The following is an 18,960-nucleotide window of genomic DNA, read 5'->3' as shown; positions in this document are numbered from 1 at the left end:
GTTTTAAATTTTCCTTAATGTTTCACATAGAGATAATAAATTGTATTTGAATTCACACTGGGGTAACCAAAGAGAAATTTCTTCTTGATCAGAATTGGCACTGTTGCTCCAGTTTTCTGTTAATTTACTGCCAAAACACTTCAATTGAGATACACCATTGTAAAATGCAAATGGAGAATCAAGTCCATGTAAAGTATTGTGGTGTTTCAGAGGTCCTAACTTCCTAAAATTAATTTTAAAAAATCCTGTTCTATTTAAACAAACGATGATATTCTTTGAGTTGTGACCTTTCTAAGAAGGTATTTTTCCTCAATTACTAAGATCCAAGTTTTCCTTACTGCAAAGGCATGCCTCTTCCTTCATGAATTGCTAATGCTGGCCAGCTGGTACCCTTGGGGGTGGGGGGATAAGGGGAAGGAAGACTACTTTACTTTAACCCTGCCCAGAAAAAAAGGAAAACGAAAGTCCATTCCACAGTAGAGATGACTCACTTAGGAAATGCCTGAGTAAATAAATGGACTATGTAGCATGCCTTTTTGAAGGAAAAAACCAACCCCCTCACGCTCAGAGGAAAATGAATTCAAGTCAAGGACTATCAATTAGTACTGATAATCCCTGCCAATAGCCACCCTGCCATATTGTGCCTTGGGTGCTGCTGGTTCACAGCCCTTCTGCTGGTGTTAAGGTCAAATGTAGTTGAAGAGGAAAATGGGAACAGACATATTGAAGAGATTGTTTAAACAAAGTGGGAGTGCTTAATGTCAGAGAAATGACTTGGGGGAACTTGTAATGTCCTATTGTTCATGGAGATCCTAACACGGCAGATAGATGTCACAAAACTTGGAAAGATGTTGATCATTGCAATATTCTCATGATACTGTGCTCAGGAAGGATGCAGAGAGCTTTGCTGACAGCTGTTCGGCATATTGAAGACACATGGGAGCTGAACTGCTTAACAAGGTAGTTTCATCAATGAACAATCCAAACTTCACATCAACTTAAGTTGATGTGTCCCAAACTTAAGTAGGAAGAAGATGCAATATTGACTCTGCCCACTCAGTGGTGGACCATGATGGCAGCACAACAGCCTGAGTAGAGGAAGAAGTAAGTATTTATGGGCAGCTTCATGTATTTGGCCTAGAAGAGGCAAATATTGCATGCAGACTTGAAAAAGTGCATTTTTAGATGTTTCAGTGGCTGTCTTGTGGAGCAGCTGGTCCAGGAACTCATGAGGACAGTGCTTGACTTGAATCTTGAGTGGTTTATGAGATATGATGTAGGGAGTAACAGCTGAAGATGTCCCCTGAAAGGGAGATCTTAATGCGCTTAGATTTGGCATCCTTGCAGGAGTAAGACAAGCCAGTGTTCTCTACCATTGCTCTGCTCAGCTTCAAAAAGGAAAACTAGTCTCAGATCAGCAGGCATGTTGAAAGTAAGACAGATGGAACACCTAACTCTTTGCAGAGCATGTGGTTATTACTTCTGTAAATCACATGGGAAGAGCAGAAATAATAATTGTACATCAAGGGAAACTTGAGAAGAAGCCTTGAAACTTGAGAAGAGTGAGAAGAAGCCAGCATTTACAGGGTGAGATTGCAGGAGCAAGAAAGCATCCTTTAAAAAGCTGAAATGCTGTCCAGCTAAAGAAAAAAATATAAACTCAGCTAAAGAAAAAAATATAAACTCTGGCATGGACAAACATGATAGGGCTGGTTGAAGGAGTGTGAGGGACAATTAGCAAAAAATATAGTGACTAAAATGTCTGTTATCTGTTCAAACATGTCATGACTAGAAAGTTACTTGGGGAATTCTAGGGAAATTCTAGGGAATTGTTCAGTCAGTGGCACAGAAGCCCTCAGGGGGTGGTATTGCTGTGCAGGAAAACTAGAGTCCCAGCATGAGTACAGGTGTATATTGTAGTATGGGAAGGCACTGACTCCTGCACAGAACCTTATAGAAGGATTTTTTTAGAATGGATTTTTTTTCCCTCTATGGCACTGTACATGCTATTGTTCTACCAATTCAATTCCTTTTTGTAGTTTCTGCTGATCTGCAGCTTAGACTTGTCAGGCTAATTGATCATGGGCTAGAGAGTTCTTGAGGGAGAAACGTCGTTTACCTTATTTTTGTACTCTTTTCCTGGGGAGGGACTTAGGTCTACTGCTGGATGGAGACAGTGGAATTAGCTGGACCTTTGCTCTGACCTGAGATGGCTGCATTAGTAGAGACTTTCTGATCTCTGAATAAATTGATTTGGAGTGGGCTGTAGTGTTGGTTGGATCCAAGCTGAAAGCAAGACTCATGTCTGTCCGTATAGAGTGCTTTAGTAATGATATATCTTCTTCCCTAATTTTTTTTTTTTTTTCTGGAAACTTGGTTTCTGTCTGGGAACCTTTTAGAGTTAATGTTTGCAGGAGCCGCTGTACTCTGGCAAAGCCTGGACACAGTGGTCTGAACAGGCATCCCACTATGTGGGATTTTATCCAAGACACCTTGGCAAGATCAGCTGCACAACTCTGCCACATAACAGCCAATTGCAGCATGTTTGTTGCATTTGGGAAAAGTTAAACCTTACTGTGCCCCCAGCACCAGTGACCACCTTTCTGCAGAAACAGGGAATCTGGCACTTTAAAAACTGTACCACAGGATCTCTGTGCTTGCATTGAATAATTCCTGCCTTTAGGCCGAGTCACTATGGTGATTGCACTAAGCAGACTCCCTAACTGTCAGAAATGTGAAATTGCACCAGTTCCCAACAACAAACTAGGGTTGGAGGTGGTTCACAAGCTGAAAATCAGTCAACAATGCCACACTGCTCTTAAATGGAGGGTCACATCAGCACATAGATATAGACCTGAAACCTGCCAATGTCCATCTTGTGTATAGAGGAAGGGCTTAACTGGAGTGCTGCCCTAGCTTGGCTCAATGAGAGAGGAAACAGTGGAGAAGGGCAGAAGTGCTTCTACAGTAAGAAGTTATTTACATAAACAAACGGTTCCATTTTTGATAGTTAAAGTGACATCCTTGTCAAGTTGCATTGCTTATAGAATCACAAGGCTCCTGTTCAAGCCCCTGGAGGGAGTGCAGGGCTTAGGAAATCCTGTGAGGAGGAATTCCAGAACAAAAGTTCTGTGAGATTTTGTGATAATGTACAGTGGTTTTTTTGTTCTGTTTTAGGTTGTTCTTATTTCTCTTTGTGGGTGCTCTGAATAAAGAGACTCCCAGAATTTACTTGTCTTGCTTACAAAATGGGATGTTTTAGGCAGTGAAGTTTAGGAGTAATGGCTTGTTGCCTTCAGTTCAAGAGACTTTGAAGATTTGATTTACAATATTCATAAAGAACTAATTATAGGGTATTCCCTGGAAGAGACCAGGGATGAGAATGGGTCATAAATTCAGTGTGAGTCAGCAGTGTTGTTCTGCTATGAAGGAGGCACACTGGGATGTATAAACAGGCCTGTAATGTGCCAAATTTCAGTTATTTCTTCTGCCTTCACTGTTGCTGGGAAAAACCTCGACTAAACTACCCTAACTCTATTGATGCTTTTCCAAAGGAGAGCTGACAGGATAGAATGTCCACAGATGGACAAGACTGCTAAGGAAAAAATAAGATACCATCATTCAGTGTACAGAAAAGAAAACTGAGGGGAGATGGAAGTGACCAAGCGTTAGGAATATCCCATTCACCAGTCTCAAAGCAGAGGGAAAGAAGTAAAAGGCTTAAAGAGGTAAAAAGGGGAAAAAATTGCAATTAGATGACTGGAGACATATCTTGCTAGGAAGGACAGTGAAGCACTGAGATAGACTGTGGAGAGAGATATCCACTGCTGCAGGCAGATTAGGGAAATATCTGTCAGGGATGACAGCAGTTTAGTTGATCGCTTGGAGTAGAGGGCTGACTAGGAGTTCTCTGGAGGTTTCGTCAAGTCTTACCCCCTAGGGCTCTAAGGTTTGTTTCTTTATTATCCAGTCATTGTCTTGAGTCTCTAAGGAGGTTTCTTGCTAAAATTAAATCTGTTTAGTTTTACTTGTATAGGGTTCTTAAAGAAGAGGAAATTGTTCTGCTTTCTCAATGCCTGACTTCAAACTGTGAATAATTATGACAGCCTTATAAAGAGATCACCACAAGTGGCAATTAACATATATGTTGAAACAAACGGGAATGATTTAGCTGTACATGTGAAATAAAAAAAACTATCCAATTCTGTCCTAAGTGAAAGCCTAACTATTGCTGATCAAATGCAGAGGGGAAAGCCAAATCTTTCAAATTATGATATGTGATAGAAGATACTAGCTATAGCTCAGTAAGGGTGTGAAGGAAATGAATAAAGGAGTGAAAAAAACAGTATAAAAAGATTAGCTCTCTAGTAAAGAGCCAATATGATTGCAGAAGCATTAAAATCCCTGCAGGAGACTTACTGAAGACTCTGCCCTAGATTAGAATTTGATATAAAATAATTTAACTGAAGTCATACAATTTCTATGCCATTTGTAGCTGAGTTAATAGCATATGTTCCTGGAGGATTACAGTCAATGATTAAGGAAATTAGGTTTTGTTTGAATTTAATTTAGCTGTATAAAGCTGCTACAATAATTTACAGCTTTGATATTTAATATTTAATAACCCAGATCTTAAAAGAATCTAAGGTATATCAATGTCATCATATATTGAAATATTATCCCCTTAGGTCATTTATATTTGCTAGTTGAGAAGAATGTTCATCAACTTAGATGGGCTAAACTGGAGCTACTTGATAAAAAACCAATGCAGTTTTATAGGTAGTGGTAGTGAAATCTTTCTGTATCTCTTATCCAGTAAATCATAATTCACTTAGAGAACTTCTCAATCTCAGTTGCAGTCTTCATAAGACTTTACCCCTGATAGTTTTCTTTCATCTAATTTCATAGCTTTTGGCTTCATGAACATTACAAATCCTTTCTATTCTTTCTTATAAGCCTGCTTCTGTTGCTCCCTCCTTTTAATTAAAAAAAGTAGTAAAATACTCAGTCTCCAATTTAGCAGGATACTCTGTTTCTGTTCAGAGAAAAGGAAGCATGTAAAAACACCCTCATCTGAAAATCAAACCCTCAGTATTTTCAGGCACCTTTCTATTTCCCACTAAGCTTATAAGAGCCACAAGGTCTAAGTCACCCCCTCAGGCCACCACTGCAGAATCCAGTGTGAAAGTATACTCGTGTATATTATCTTTTTAGCTTATCATCCAAAGCGCAAACATGCATCGATGAAGCAAGAAAGCAAAAGGCTTCCAATGGCCAGCCTGCTCTCTTGCATCTCTCCATGCTTCATTTCTTGTGCTTGTAGCCATTTCTCTTCTTCTCTATAACTTTTCCTAGGAGGAGAGGAGCCATCAAATGGTTGGCCGTTTTGGATAGCTACCACCTGTTGTGGGCCACTGCCTTCCAAGACTCAGATCTGATAAACGAGGGTGAGTTTAACACAAACTTCAGCTCATTTTTAGTGCATTGTGAGTCCAGGCTTTCAGAAAGGAAGGTAGAAGCACTGACTGCCTGGAACTATGGTTATGAGTGGTCATGAGTCTGCCACAAACACCGGGGCCCTGGCTGGAGTGTGAGATGCTGTGAGCTACAAGAGCTCCACTGACATCAAAGCTTCTGCAGCCCCAAAATATGGCAAAGAGGGGTGTGTTTCCCTCTCTGATTAAAGCTGGGGGAAAACATATGAGCAGTTTATAGCTCCCTACAGTTATACATATTTTCTGTTGGTTTTAAAGTTCAGGAAAAAAGCCCTCTGGCAGGACCATTTTTTCTTGAAGAATAGAAAGGAAGAAAAGGTTTCAGGTATTTTATTAGAATTTGTAATTCCTCCTTCAACCTGGGTTCTATTTCTGGGAAAACACACTAGTTCTGCAGCACTGTATATTTTAAAGAAGACCAGAAGCAAAATCCTTCTGCAGGCACTATTTCAACTGTTACTGAAGCGGAAGACTGGAAGTTACAAACAGTGAAAAACTGTAGCATTTGTCCTCAGCAGAGAACTTTCCATTTTTGGCTAGGAATCCTTTGAATTGTCTTTCTAGTCATTCTCTCTCCTGTTTTCCATTGTAAGGATAATGTGATGACTGGGATAACATTGTTCATGTTTGGGGCACAAATAAATGGAGGCTGGGCACAGGTTTCTGGTACAGCTATTGCCAGTGAAAAGGCCAAGCTCCTCTCCCAGATGGAACACTGGGCACACAGGCAAAATATCTCAGGCTTTAGACAATGGTTGTCAAGATGAGCTGTAAGCTAAAAACTGATGGCACTGTTTTTGTTTACCCTCTGCATACCTCTGCATGGTCTTAACAATTATGTTTTACATCCATGGTCTAAATTTACTAGAATTCCTATGAAAGTGTTTATTATGGCACCCAGCCTAAGCAAATGAGTTTGAAGTCAAGCCAATACAACCTGTCTCACTGCAACTTAATTTCTTGGGCATGGTGTCTTGATAATTACCATCATATGCCACTGATAAAATCAAGTCGTAAGTAAGAGGGATAAAAGAATGTATATAAAAAGAATATCCTCAAACCTGTAATGTTTTTGCTGGGTACCTGGGTACACGTACTTGTGTCAGCTCTCAAAAAGACAGGCTGTATCTCATCAGGAGACTCATGAAAGGACACTGGCTTCTCTTCTTATCTGTGCCTGATAAAATGTCTTTGGTTTTTGTTTTAGTTCTTTTTTTATTATTTTTAGTGTTGCACAGGTTGTATGTAGTCCTTTGCTATCATCTGTGCTCAGAACAGTTAAACAATGGGCTGTGGTCATAGCAAGCCACTTTCCTCCCGGGTGATACTGGGAACCAGTGATGATCATCTGTGTGTATTTTTTATATATATTTTTATATACCTATATAGATTTGGTCAGTGCCCTGGCACATTTTCAGAATTTAATGAAGAAAACAGTCATGAAGCAGTGTGCAAAACTCCATAATATTTTTACAAGCTTGATTTTTAATCTCTGTGCTGGACGGGGCTGAAAGACAGGACTGTATCACAAAATTCAGATTGGGAAATTACTTCATAAATGCAGACAAGGGTAGGGGGAGCATGTAAAGAAAACAACTCTCCCATCCACAAAAAACCCTGCTACCCATATTTATCATCACTGCAGTAGGAATATAATGACACGGATCTTTGTCTGAGAGCAAGGCTTCCATAAACCTGTCAAGATGCTTAATTATGGTCTGTTGCACTGGACTGTTACAGACCTGCTAAGAGGAAAAAACAAAAAAAGGAGTAAGATTAGATACTCCTTTTGAACTGGAATAGTGTACTGACTTTCCCATCCCCGTGTTATCAGTGAAAACTTCCTAAGGACAAAAATTTCCACATCTTTGTTAGTTGCAAAATATATTCAGTTTCACAAACAAGCTTCTTCCTAAAGGCTGCAGTTTCTGAACAAACCATCTGCTCAATCATTTTCTCTCCTGGCAAAAAGAGAGGCTGAGTGCCAGAATATTTTTTTTCCTGTGATGTTTACCCATAAGTTATTAATACCTATCTGACACCTACAGAGATCTTCAACATTTTTGTTGAGTAAGACAATATTGCTGACTTGTCTGACAATATCCAGAAATGAGTGAGCATTGTTTCTGATCACCCCCACTGTACAGCTCACAATGCCAGTTTGTTTATAAATAATGTCATCTGTTGTCTTCTCTTGAGTGCTTTATCCCATTGACTAAACTTCCCTCATCCTTTTCTTGAGGCATCTGTCTGTGCTGGTCCTGGTATGCATTATTACTTGAGAGATGTGAATAAAGAGAGCTTATATGGTGTAATAGGCACATCCAAATATCTTCTGGAGTTTAGACTCAGCAATGTCACGGTGTTGTCCTAATGGTCTTTAACCTGCTTTGAAGTTAGATGTCAATTCTGAGTACTGCTGATGGGAAAAACCACTTAAGAAAAATCGAAAAAACTACCACCTAATAAAACTAACTAATGATCCCAGTGAAGGGCTACTAATTCTTGTGGATTTGCTGAGTCTCATAAAACAGTGTTTAAAATAGCAAAATTTTACTTGACAGGAGAATCTTCAGCATCTGGCAAGAAATAATGAGAGGTTTTTAGACCAGGTTTTGTAACTACTTGCTGACTTTTCCCTGTTTACTATATACTAGTAACAACATTACAGGGTTCAAATGAGATAGCAAAAGAAAGAGTCTGTAGTGATAGATCTGGCATGTGTTTGTGGCAGCTTTATCCTCAGGCTCCTTCAGAGAAAAGTTTAGGACTATATCCAAACTATGTAGGACTATTTAACCTGCTAAATAACAGTCATAGAGCATCAAGCTCGATATTTTTTGAGCTTTATTATGGTAGTGGTGGTGGTTCAGTTGGTTGGGTTTTTTTTCAAGAGCAAAAATTTACTGTTTTTATCCCACCAGAGTATTGTGGTTATGCCATCTTTGTGAAGTTTCTCAGTAGGGCAACATAGTCCTATTGCTCTTTGAAAAACCTTGTCTGATTAATATTCTCCAGTAGCTCCGTGTTCTGGGGGGTCTGACTGGGATCTGCTCGTCTAGTGTTCTTACTTTAACTTTGTAAGATTCAAAGTTTATCCAAATGCAATATATTTTTAGAACTCCTACTAATGGATTCTTTTTGTCAGCAACTGAATTAGAAAACAGAGGTTCTTCTAAAACAGGATTCATAAGATCCTTTCAGTTCTCTACTTGAAAGTCCCTTTCAGGGTCTCAAGCACAGACAACATGGTTTTTAGTGTGCTTGTTGGAAGATTTGAGAAGGGAGGTATCTTCTTCACAGAAGGAACTTTTTTATTCTTTTTGACTGCACCAAGTAAAACCAAAATCTTTTAGAATAAGCCCATTACATTGTAGATCTCAATGTGTAGCCCAAAGACAGAGCTGCTGCATTCACAAGTGCTACAAAAATGGACCACAGTTAGAGTTAAATCAAAAAACCTTGTGTTAGTAATTGCAACTAGTCTGAGTGGTTTTTGTTTCAGGGTTTTGTTTTAGGTATATGTGAGGGGAGTTTGGTGTGTGTTTATTTGGTGAGAGTAGGAACTAGGGAAAGAGAGGTGAGCAAGGATGTTGGGGTCCTGACCAAGCTGTCCCAAACTACTTTCATTGCACAGAGGTAGTATAAATCATGATAAGGTATGTTAATTTGAACTGCAGCCCAAAATGCCTAGAAGCTCAGGATCCAGATTTACAGCACTCTGAGCTAAAGATATTTTGACAATTCTTTTATTTCCATGGTGAGTCAGGAAATATTTAGTACTTTTCTTGAGAATATTTTGAAATCTTGGGCTTTTCTAAAAGTTTGTCTAATACTGGCAGGAGAGACCTTTGCAAGTCAGATATTCAGAAATCTTTATTCTTTGAATTCATAGAATGTGTGGCTCCCAATTGTTGCAGCAAGGAATGTTGCCTTGTGTGACCCTGGATTGCCATGGTTGCTGTAGGAGTCAGGTAACGCTTACTCAGCAGAGGTAGATACAGAGAAGTACTGACTAAAGTGACCCAGTGGTGCTCCAGAACTGGAAACTGCCCTCAGTCTGCCAAATCTGAAGCACCAGTGTGACAGAATGGCACATGAGCATATGATTTATAAATTTTAATTTGGCATACTTTGAGGAAATACATGTGAATCCTATCCATGTGAAGCCCATCTAGTCCACATTGCGAGACACTGATGTTGCAATATAGTAGTTCTGGATTGGGTCCAGTTTCTGAATAAACTTTATGTATATATTTAACTGATTAATAATCTTTACCTTGACAGGAGTTCTTTTACTCTTAACTGTCTTATATGGTTTATGGCTGTCTTATATGGTTTATGGCTTGTCCTTCTTGTTTAATGGCAACAATGAACTGCAAGTCTGTGAGCTGTCATTCACAAAGGAAACATATACTTTCCAAATATACATTTCTGGAACCTGAAAAGTTCTACCAGAAAGAGACAGGGTTTTTTATTTCTTTTTGTGATTACTTATGAGCATGTTTATTACATTGATAGGATGGTAATACATGGAATATCCAGGTATACGCATTTACAATTCTCTTTTTGTCATTGTATGTTAATAGCTTTCTTATTGGCACCATTTTCTTCTGCACAGTGTGCTTAACAAAACTAATCCAAACTGATCACCCATTCAAAGAATTGAAAGGTAGTGGGACTGGGATTTGACTGGAAAATAAGATGCAAACTTGAATAAGCTTTTTGGGTGTTGCTATGGACTCCAAGAAGCCAGGGAGAAAGTTGGTGTACCAAATGAAGAAATTAGGCGGTGTTAGTGTGTAATGAAAGGTCACCTGTAGGTAAATTAGGGTAATCAAAACAGGCACAAGTTAAAAGAGGCATCTGTAAAGGAAGAAGTGAGCCTGGACAATGAGAGCTAGACCTTGAAATCATAGAATGGTTTGAGTTGGAAGGCACCTTTGAAGATCATCTGGTCATTGGCTCACCACCACAGGCAGAACACCTTCCACTAGACCAGGCTGCTCAAGGCTCTGTCTAGCCTGGCCTTGAACACTGCCAGGGATTGGTATCCGCAATTTCTCTGGGCAACCTGTGCCAGTGCCTCACCACCCTCACAGGGAAGAATTTCTTCTTAATGTCTGATCTAAATCTACCTTGCTTCAGTTTCAAGATGTTCCCTCTTGTCCTATTACTGCATGCCCTTGTTAAAAAGTTCCTCTCCAGCCTTCCTCATAAAATGACTCATCTGCTGGTGTTCCAAGTTCGAGAATCTTCCAGTGTGCTGACTGGACATGCATTCCTGAACTTGTAATAACAATCAGTTCCTGAGCTTGATGAGGAGCCAGAAAGGCAAGATGTGTCTGAGATTTCAGATAATGCAGAGTTGAAGCTGTGTTGGAGATGTTGAAGGGCAGGTTTACAAATGCAGCAGGGACTGAGAGAAGGTGGCATTGTTTGGTATGATGTCAGTAGTGAAGCATGGGTTAATATAGCTAGTAATAAATGTAGCACGTTGTGAGGTGTCCTAAAGGAACATTGTACATACTCTGGAGGATGTAGATGAACTGTCCACCCATTCTTGGCAAGCTCCACAGTTAAGTCCTACACATCAGCCAAAGTTACAAAGCTGAACATTCAAAAAATGAGGCATTTGGGAACTGAAACCAGAGTTTCATTATGCTGTACATAAATATGATTACAGTCAGAGTTGAGCAAAATAGAGTAGAAAGAGTTGATTTCTTATAATCTGGAGTCACTGGCTCTTCCTTTTGTATTTTGAGGAAGTTACCCAAACAAAATAGAGAAATTATGGAATTACTGATTCAGAGGTAGCAGAAATGTTTTACAAACTCAGCTGGGACAGCAGGATTGGTGGTGGTCTAGGGTTTTGTTGGTTGGTTGTTGTTTGTGCTGCAGGTTTGTGCAGACTCTTGAACTCATCCTTTTTCAGCTTCTTTCTCAGAAATATAAATAGCTTTTTTAGCGTCAGCTTTTTGAAAAGAAAAGTTACTTTCTTTAGTGCACCTGGCTTCTTCAGTCTGTCACTACCAAAAGTTTGTGAGGGGGGAGGAGGTTATATCCACACTTACCATTGATGCCTTTTAGCTCTTAATTTGCAGGATAATTGCATTCCAAGAACAGGATTTTCTTTGTTTTAAGAATAAGATATTTATGCATTGTTGTGCATATATTGTATACTGAGAAAATTTGGAAGAGGAGAAATGTCACAGTAAAGCATATTAAATACGGAACATTTAGTGGGATATAGAAAATATCATAAGTCAAAGTAACTAGTCTTGAAAAACTGGCAACTGCTATTGCTATAAATACAGCTGTACCAAAGAGGTGAAAAAAGATGTCTCCATGGAGGTATTTAAAGGTATTATAGTACTTCTGTCACTACAATAACTATATACCATCCACAGGTGCAACTGTAAAATGTGTGATAAAATAGCTAAATAAGTGTAGTTGTTTTAAATAACAAATAATAGCACACAAAGAAGTATACATTTTTCTTTTGCAATGTATTTATTGTATGAAACATTCTTTATAATACAGAGTCTGGCTGTGACAAGCTTGCAGGGACTTAAATTAGGATTTTGAATGGGTTCATTCCATTTCTTGTATAAGCCTCCAAGAGCAAGCTTTTAATGGACTTTTGACCTGGTACTTGAATATCAGTAAGTTTGAGCCCTTGCAGCAGGGTGGGCAGAGCTGGCCCCTGGGTGTTGCTCACGGACCTCTTCTCGACACGATTTCTATGTGAGCAAAGCTACCACCACAGGCAAGTCAGCTGTGCACTAAAGCTTGGGAAGATAAGCCACTGCTGTGTCCTGATACTGGCTACTGGATTAAAAGTGGTTTGATGCATTGCTGTGTTCCTGTCTGAAGCCAATGCAGAAGGAAGCTAAAGGTCAGACTAAAAATATGTTGATGAATCAAAACCCTCTTTCGGCTCTGGAGGAGATGTCAGCCAGGAAATCCCTGTGAGTGTCCAGACCAAAAGGAAAAAAGTGTCTGGGGGTGTTTTTTTCCTTGCCATGGATGATGCTGTATCACTCTAGGTCTTCAAGGACAGTCCTGTAAGCCAATGATACATGTCCTTAAAAGTGATTAGTCACTGTAAAATTATAGGTTGAGCCTGCATTGCTAAGCCAGAGACCAGTTTTCAGACATTCCCTTAAAATACTGCTGGACAAGTTTTAGATAGTATCATTGAAGCTTCATACTGCAGTCCTAGGAGAATCCTGGACTTTTGAGGAGAACTCTCCAAGCTTAACCAATTCAGCTGGTCTGAGGTGGTCTTGGTTGGCACTGGTGAGAGGCTGTACTTCAAACTACAGCAAACTCTTTCCATTCCAGTTCTTGTCTAGCTGCTGCCTGCAGAAGACTGGATGGGGCAGTACTGTGAAGGTGACACGCACTGCTTGTGCCTTCCTCCATGTGACCAAACATGCTGTCCCACTACCCTGCCATGCTGCTGCAGTGCGACACAGTTAGTGGTGTTGGACAATAGATGGGAGAAGGTAAAGCAGAGCTGGGTGGCAAGGATTCCAGTAAGCCAGCAGGGGAAATTGTAAATGCCCTTGTAATAAGACACTTTCCAAAGGGAGCTTAGCAGTACCTCGCCATAAAGCCTTGTGAGTCTCGGAAACTCCAAAGAGCACAGGAATCTCCTTAGGAGTTCCCAGAGCACATCAAGCCTATCTTCACAGTGCTGACTTATTACTTGGCATTGAATCAAGTTCAGCTCCTCAATCCTCCTATTCAAAGACTCATGGCTTGGGCTCAGGCCTGCTAGCAGGCAGCTGACAACTCTGGGTTTGACATCTTTCTCTTCAGACCTGATGAAGCATCCTAATGATCAAGAGGTCAGTGCCAGAAAGTAGACTTTCCAAAGGGGGCACTGTAAGAGCATTTTATAAAATTACACCAAGAGCTAGGGACCTTCAGTGATCTCATACCCTGTTCCACATGTAAAATATATCTCTTTGGTCTTAGTTCCTCTAAGATAAACATGTAGCTGTGTGCAGTTTTTTTCATTTAATTTCCTACTAAAATAATACACTTCACTGCAAATGCTTTCCCCCTTGAGGGATGAGAGTACTAATGACACATGACAGATGTTAGTCATGGCCACTTTGTATTCTACTGGAAGGCAGTTGGGTGCTACAGAGATGTTTATAGCATAAGAAATTTTAGAATAATGCAATTGGAGCTTATGTTGGTATTTAAAGTTAATCACTGGCTTTCAGGTTTTTAGCCACTAGGTTGGCAATTATTTTCCAGCCATGTGAAGGACAGGTCTCAGGCAGAAAAATAAGTTATTTTACAGCCCTGTAGCAGTGCATTGGTAAGAAATCGTTTCAGTTCAAGGGAACTTGAAATCCTGTCCATAATGGTGAGGTATGAGAAGTACATGCATGTGAAGGGAGAAGAGAAAATTCAATGATCTACTGATGTAAGTCTCTCATGTTCTTCTCTGGCCCACTTGCAGTGTTGATAAAGATGCTAATGGACCTCTGTTGTGCATGTATCTATTTTGATAACCATAATGCAGGGGAAAAAAAAACAACCATTAAGTTGAAGTGCTGCTTCTGCAGAAGAGAATATTTATTGATCTGTTCTACAAAAGACAGATCTGGGCTCCCAGCTGAACACTGGCTTCAGTTATTAAATTCTAGATATTGCACACATGGCATGATCCTTGTCAGGGAGGATCTCAGGGCCTGTGATTTTCACCTGATCCTACAGTCACTGGACACTACCTAGATGAATGCAAACACAGACAAGTTCCTTAGCATCCCAAAGGGAAGTTTCCCTCCTAGTCACAAGGTTCAGCAATTCTTATGTACAGCCAAGTCCATACTGCATCTCTCTTCCCAAAGCCTTGTAAAAGATGATGGCTTAACTACTAGCTAGCATTTAGTCATTTTAGTCAAAGACATATAGCTCACAATTTTGCATGCCTCAGCAAGAACATCTATTTGGCAGCTGCTTCTGGTTTCAAGTCAAACCTCCCAAGTTACTGAGATATGCAGATGAGAGAAGTTAGCTGTGCCTTGCTTCCAGTTGTGTTGTGCGATCAGCTGACCAATGGGGTAACCAGTAATGCAGAGAGCACTCACCAAGCATGGCTTTTTAGCTGTCAGATAATCCACAATGTGGATTTCTATAAAACTGAATATATGCAGAAAGTGTTTCCAAATGTGTTTGAACTGATCACTTGTTTTCAGGTTTTGGAGAGAAAAGACCTCATCCAGTATCATGGAAAAGCCCGGAGTACTTCTGTAGTCCAGGAAACATGGAAGTACTTATTTAAGTGCCTTGCAAAAAGACTATATGTTCCACATAGAATAACACAGTTATTTGTATTTGTTCTTTGTAAGAAGAGTTATGTCTGTAAAATGGCATTGGAGAAAATGACTTTCTGTAGCATATATTTTGATTTTACCTTGTTACCACATCTGCAAGGGCTTGCCACAGGATCAAGGGGTTTCCTGGATCCTGGTATACACCACAGTTTGCTTGAAAAGCACAGTATTAAATGGTTTGTGGAATAAATGGAGAGCTGAAACATTTTTAGAAGAACAAGAGTTGATACAGCTGATTTGCCCAACGAGCACCTGGATAACAAATTCCATTGTTCAGTTCTTTGGCTGCTGTAAGAATGTGCTTGTTTGTCTGTTTGTTTGCTAATTCTTGTTCACCCAGTAGCCTGAGCTCATTTACCTCAGTGAGCCTTCTGGGTGCACAACAACTGCAGACATGGAAAACAGGTACCTGAAGGCAGCATCTCCCACTGATTTTCAGACTCCAAGAGAAGTACTTGCTGCTAAAGGAAACTTAAGAAAAAATAAGGGATACAGATATTGGGATTGGGCTTCAAACCACATGAGATTAGGGTAAATGTTGTCATTAAAGGAACTTTAAAACGGTTACCTCTGAAACAAATTAGCAAGGGCTTTTAATTGGTGGGGACATATTTTTAAGGACCTCTTCTTTAATCTTTTATGGTAATCAGGCTCCCACATTTACAATTCAGCAGTGTTCCTCATACAAATAACTAGGTAAAATTCTTAATTAGATTATAGTGACTGTAGGAAAAAGTTGTTCTAAAAGTGAAATTACAGACTATTATAACTATAATGCTGTGCAAATTACCATAAAGTAGCTCAGACCAAATTATCCCTGAGAGTTTGCAATTAGGAGCACCTGCTATTAGTGCACTTGCTAAACTTTTATCAATTAATCATTACTTCCTCAAATAACAAGAACAAAACTGAATGGTGTGAATATTGTAAGAATGATTAATTGCTAATTGTTACTTGCTGACTAGCTCCATTATTACTTCTATTTTAAAGACTTTTAGAAATGTGTCTATCAGTTTTATGAAAGCATAAATTACACTAATGTACTTGGTATCCATTGGATATTTTTTTTGTCCTACTTGGCTGGTAGCATCTGTTCTCAGATTTAGATAAGTTTGAGATTTTCAGAGCGTGAACTGTGTAACAGAATATTGTTTTTGCCTTAGATTTCTATTTCCTCTTTTCTCTTTCAGAATGGACCCTAAACTCAGACTCCTAAAGCTAGGCAACTAAATCAATTACTCTATTAATTCTTTTAAGTACTGGGTATAGGGTAATGCCCTCACCTGAGGACACTGACCTTTGACATCTGGAAAGATATTTAGTGTTGCCATCATCATTGCCTGAACTTACCTGTTTGTTCCAGCTTTGTGGTGCAGCATTGCCCTGCTTCTTTTTCAATATATAAATTAACATATGAGGGAGTATTACAGCACTGGAGTATAACTAAAGGGAATGTTATAGTATTTTGTTTTTCAAGAAGCCTGTTTTCATGCATCCTGTTTCAGGCATTCTGAAAAGGTCAGTGGAGTTCTAATTAATGATTCAATAAATTATGTTATTTGAAGAACTTTTCTTTATATTAACTGGAGGATGGAGTAGATCTTAAATTTTGCCAGCTCAGGAGTGCTTTTATTCCTGTGTAATCAGAGGCATTACAGCTTTAACATGAATTGAAAAAATCTAAATCAGAGAGCACAGCATTACAGCTGTTGACTGAAATAACATCAGGTTGCCAAAATGCATGGTACTATGTTACCAAATTAATAAGAAATATATGAAAATCTGGAACTGATCAAGAAATGCATAAAATAGCTAGAATTGTTTATTTTGGCTGTTCTGAGATGAAGTCACTATATGGATGGAATAATTCTGGAGTGCAGCTTGTGAAAACTGTCAGAAATTAAGATTTCACAAAGCAGGAAAAAATGAGACTGGAAATCAGCCAGCAGGGGAAGAAAAAATTCAAAAGCTAGATATTTTTTACATGCCTCAGAGATATAAAGAGAGACAGTATGGGTGAAAGACTTTTCTCATTCCCGCATCATCTGAGGTGTAAGGAAGAACCACCTTCTAATAACTCTTTAGCTTCCTAGCATAAAATGTACTTGTCAGTTAAATCTATGGGTTTTTTTATAGTGGTGTTGAACAGGCAGTGCAGGTAAATGTTGCTTAGATTACTTAGTACCCAAATGGAGACAAAGAGAAGCAGCAGAAAATACGTAGCTGTTACTTAACCTAGCACCTGAAATGTTCTCAAGTTTTAATCACATAATAAATGAGATAATAATAGGCTTTGTCCTAAATGTTGCAATCAAGCTACTTGACATGGTGCTGTGGAAATTTCTCCTAGGAGCTCTTGGTGAGCCAGGCTCACTGCCTCTCCAGAAAGTGCCCCTCATTCAGAGCACTGGGCTTCCAAGCCTGCTGAAGTGAACTTTCCTTTGTGATTAATTCCTGCATTTCATGAAGTGACTGTTTGAAGGCAAATATCATAGTTACATGAGGCATTTAGCATGTTTTGATTATATAGGCACAATTTTCAATTATTCCATGTACAGTTATAGAAATTATTCTAAATGAAAATATTTTACTGAGAGCTTAGACTTGAGGCATGTGAACCATGGAGGTACAAAGTAGAGCCCTGTGGGGGAAGCTTGGCAATCATCAGAACAGAGGTGGACATGTAATGCAGAAGCATAGTGGGGGAGTCACCAGCAGCACCCTCAGGAAATGCAGTAGTCAATAGATCATTTATTCTATAATTGATAAACAGGCCAAAAGTATAGTTTCAGCCAAGAGCAATGAGAATTACAAAGCATCTAATGATGATCATGCTCAAAATCATAAAGATTTTTGCTGGTTGTCCTGCTGCTGTTTTCTTACTTTCCACCTTAAAGGTCAGGTACTTTTGACAGATGAAAATTTTCTCATCCTATAACTTACAAAGCATAAGACAAATTGAATTTTTTTTAAATGAGCCATTTGTATAAGGTGGCTGTGTGCCTGCCACCTTCTTTTCAGTAGCCTCAGGCTCTGTATACTTGTTTTCTGCTTTCCTCTCCCTGTATGGAGCTCATTCTTTCTCTGCACAGCTTTCACAAATAAAGCTGGTTATGTACGATACAAGGATGAAGCCTAAGAACAATTCCCTTGTTTCCTTCAACATACCTTGGATCCCACTCATATTTGCACAATGGTGCAAGTAAGAAACAGCTTTGGTCATGGTGGGTGACTATCACCAAAATCTTTACTCACCTGAAGCTGCTACCACACTATGATAAAAGAAATGGATGCTACTGACTTTGCTCAGAAGAAGAAAACAAATCCTAAATCCTTGGGACAGGTGCTGAGCATAGCAGGCTGAGTTTAAAGAAGCTGCAGTGATTGATATGAGTGGAGTATGTAATCACATAAGGATATATAGGTCACCAGGGAGCTGACTTTTCAAACACTCCTGCTAGGCATCCCCTTTGGCACTTTAGTTTGCCTAGTTGGGGAGCAAATAATGAGGAAAAACAGTGACTCAAGTGACCACTGTGTAGAACTTTTCTCTCTCTGCTTCTCTATATTCACACAAATCATCAAATATTTAGTTTTATCCTGTTCAGTCCTTTCTCTTCTAAACATAAGGCAGGAGATGTCACAAGAGTTAAATGTCGCTCATGAGAGTTTCAGCATTTCCCCATTTAGACTTGGCTGAAAGTTCTGCTACAAATCCTCTTATTGTAATACTGTCACTTTACCAAACAAACTTACCAACACTTTACCAAACAAATAAATATCTTAAATATTTCCCCAACAATTTTTAATACAAGTTCATTTCATTTCAGTTTTTACACCAAAGAATGCAGCTGCTCTCACTTAGCAAGCTAGTTCCCCACATTTTGACTACTGTAGGCTTTTCTTTTAAAACTGTGCTGTCATGTGGCTGCATTTGAGTTATGCCCGTAGCTCATTTGGAAAATTGTAGATGAGAACTGTCCCCAAAATGCAGTACTAGAACATGAGCTGTGCTTTACTTTGTATATATGTTAGTGTGTAAGTTTCATATTTAGGGGGAAAATCAACATAAATGTTGGTGGGCACATACCCAAAAAACAACTTTA

General features: G+C 39.2%; 1 protein-coding gene across 1 annotated transcript in view; it reads left to right on the top strand.

Moving 5' to 3' along the window:
* CABCOCO1 (ciliary associated calcium binding coiled-coil 1) overlaps nucleotides 1-18,960 on the top strand; it is a 152,684-nt gene that overhangs the window by 25,924 nt on the left and 107,800 nt on the right. The gene's annotated exons all lie outside the window — the stretch shown is intronic.

Source organism: Pseudopodoces humilis, chromosome 9, assembly GCF_049639895.1.
Source record: "Pseudopodoces humilis isolate 2021_Gansu_Grassland_sample_001 chromosome 9, ASM4963989v1, whole genome shotgun sequence".
Lineage (NCBI taxonomy): Eukaryota > Metazoa > Chordata > Aves > Passeriformes > Paridae > Pseudopodoces > Pseudopodoces humilis.
The sequence above is the reverse complement of the archived record's forward strand: the minus strand, read 5'-3'. Positions and strand labels throughout refer to the sequence as shown.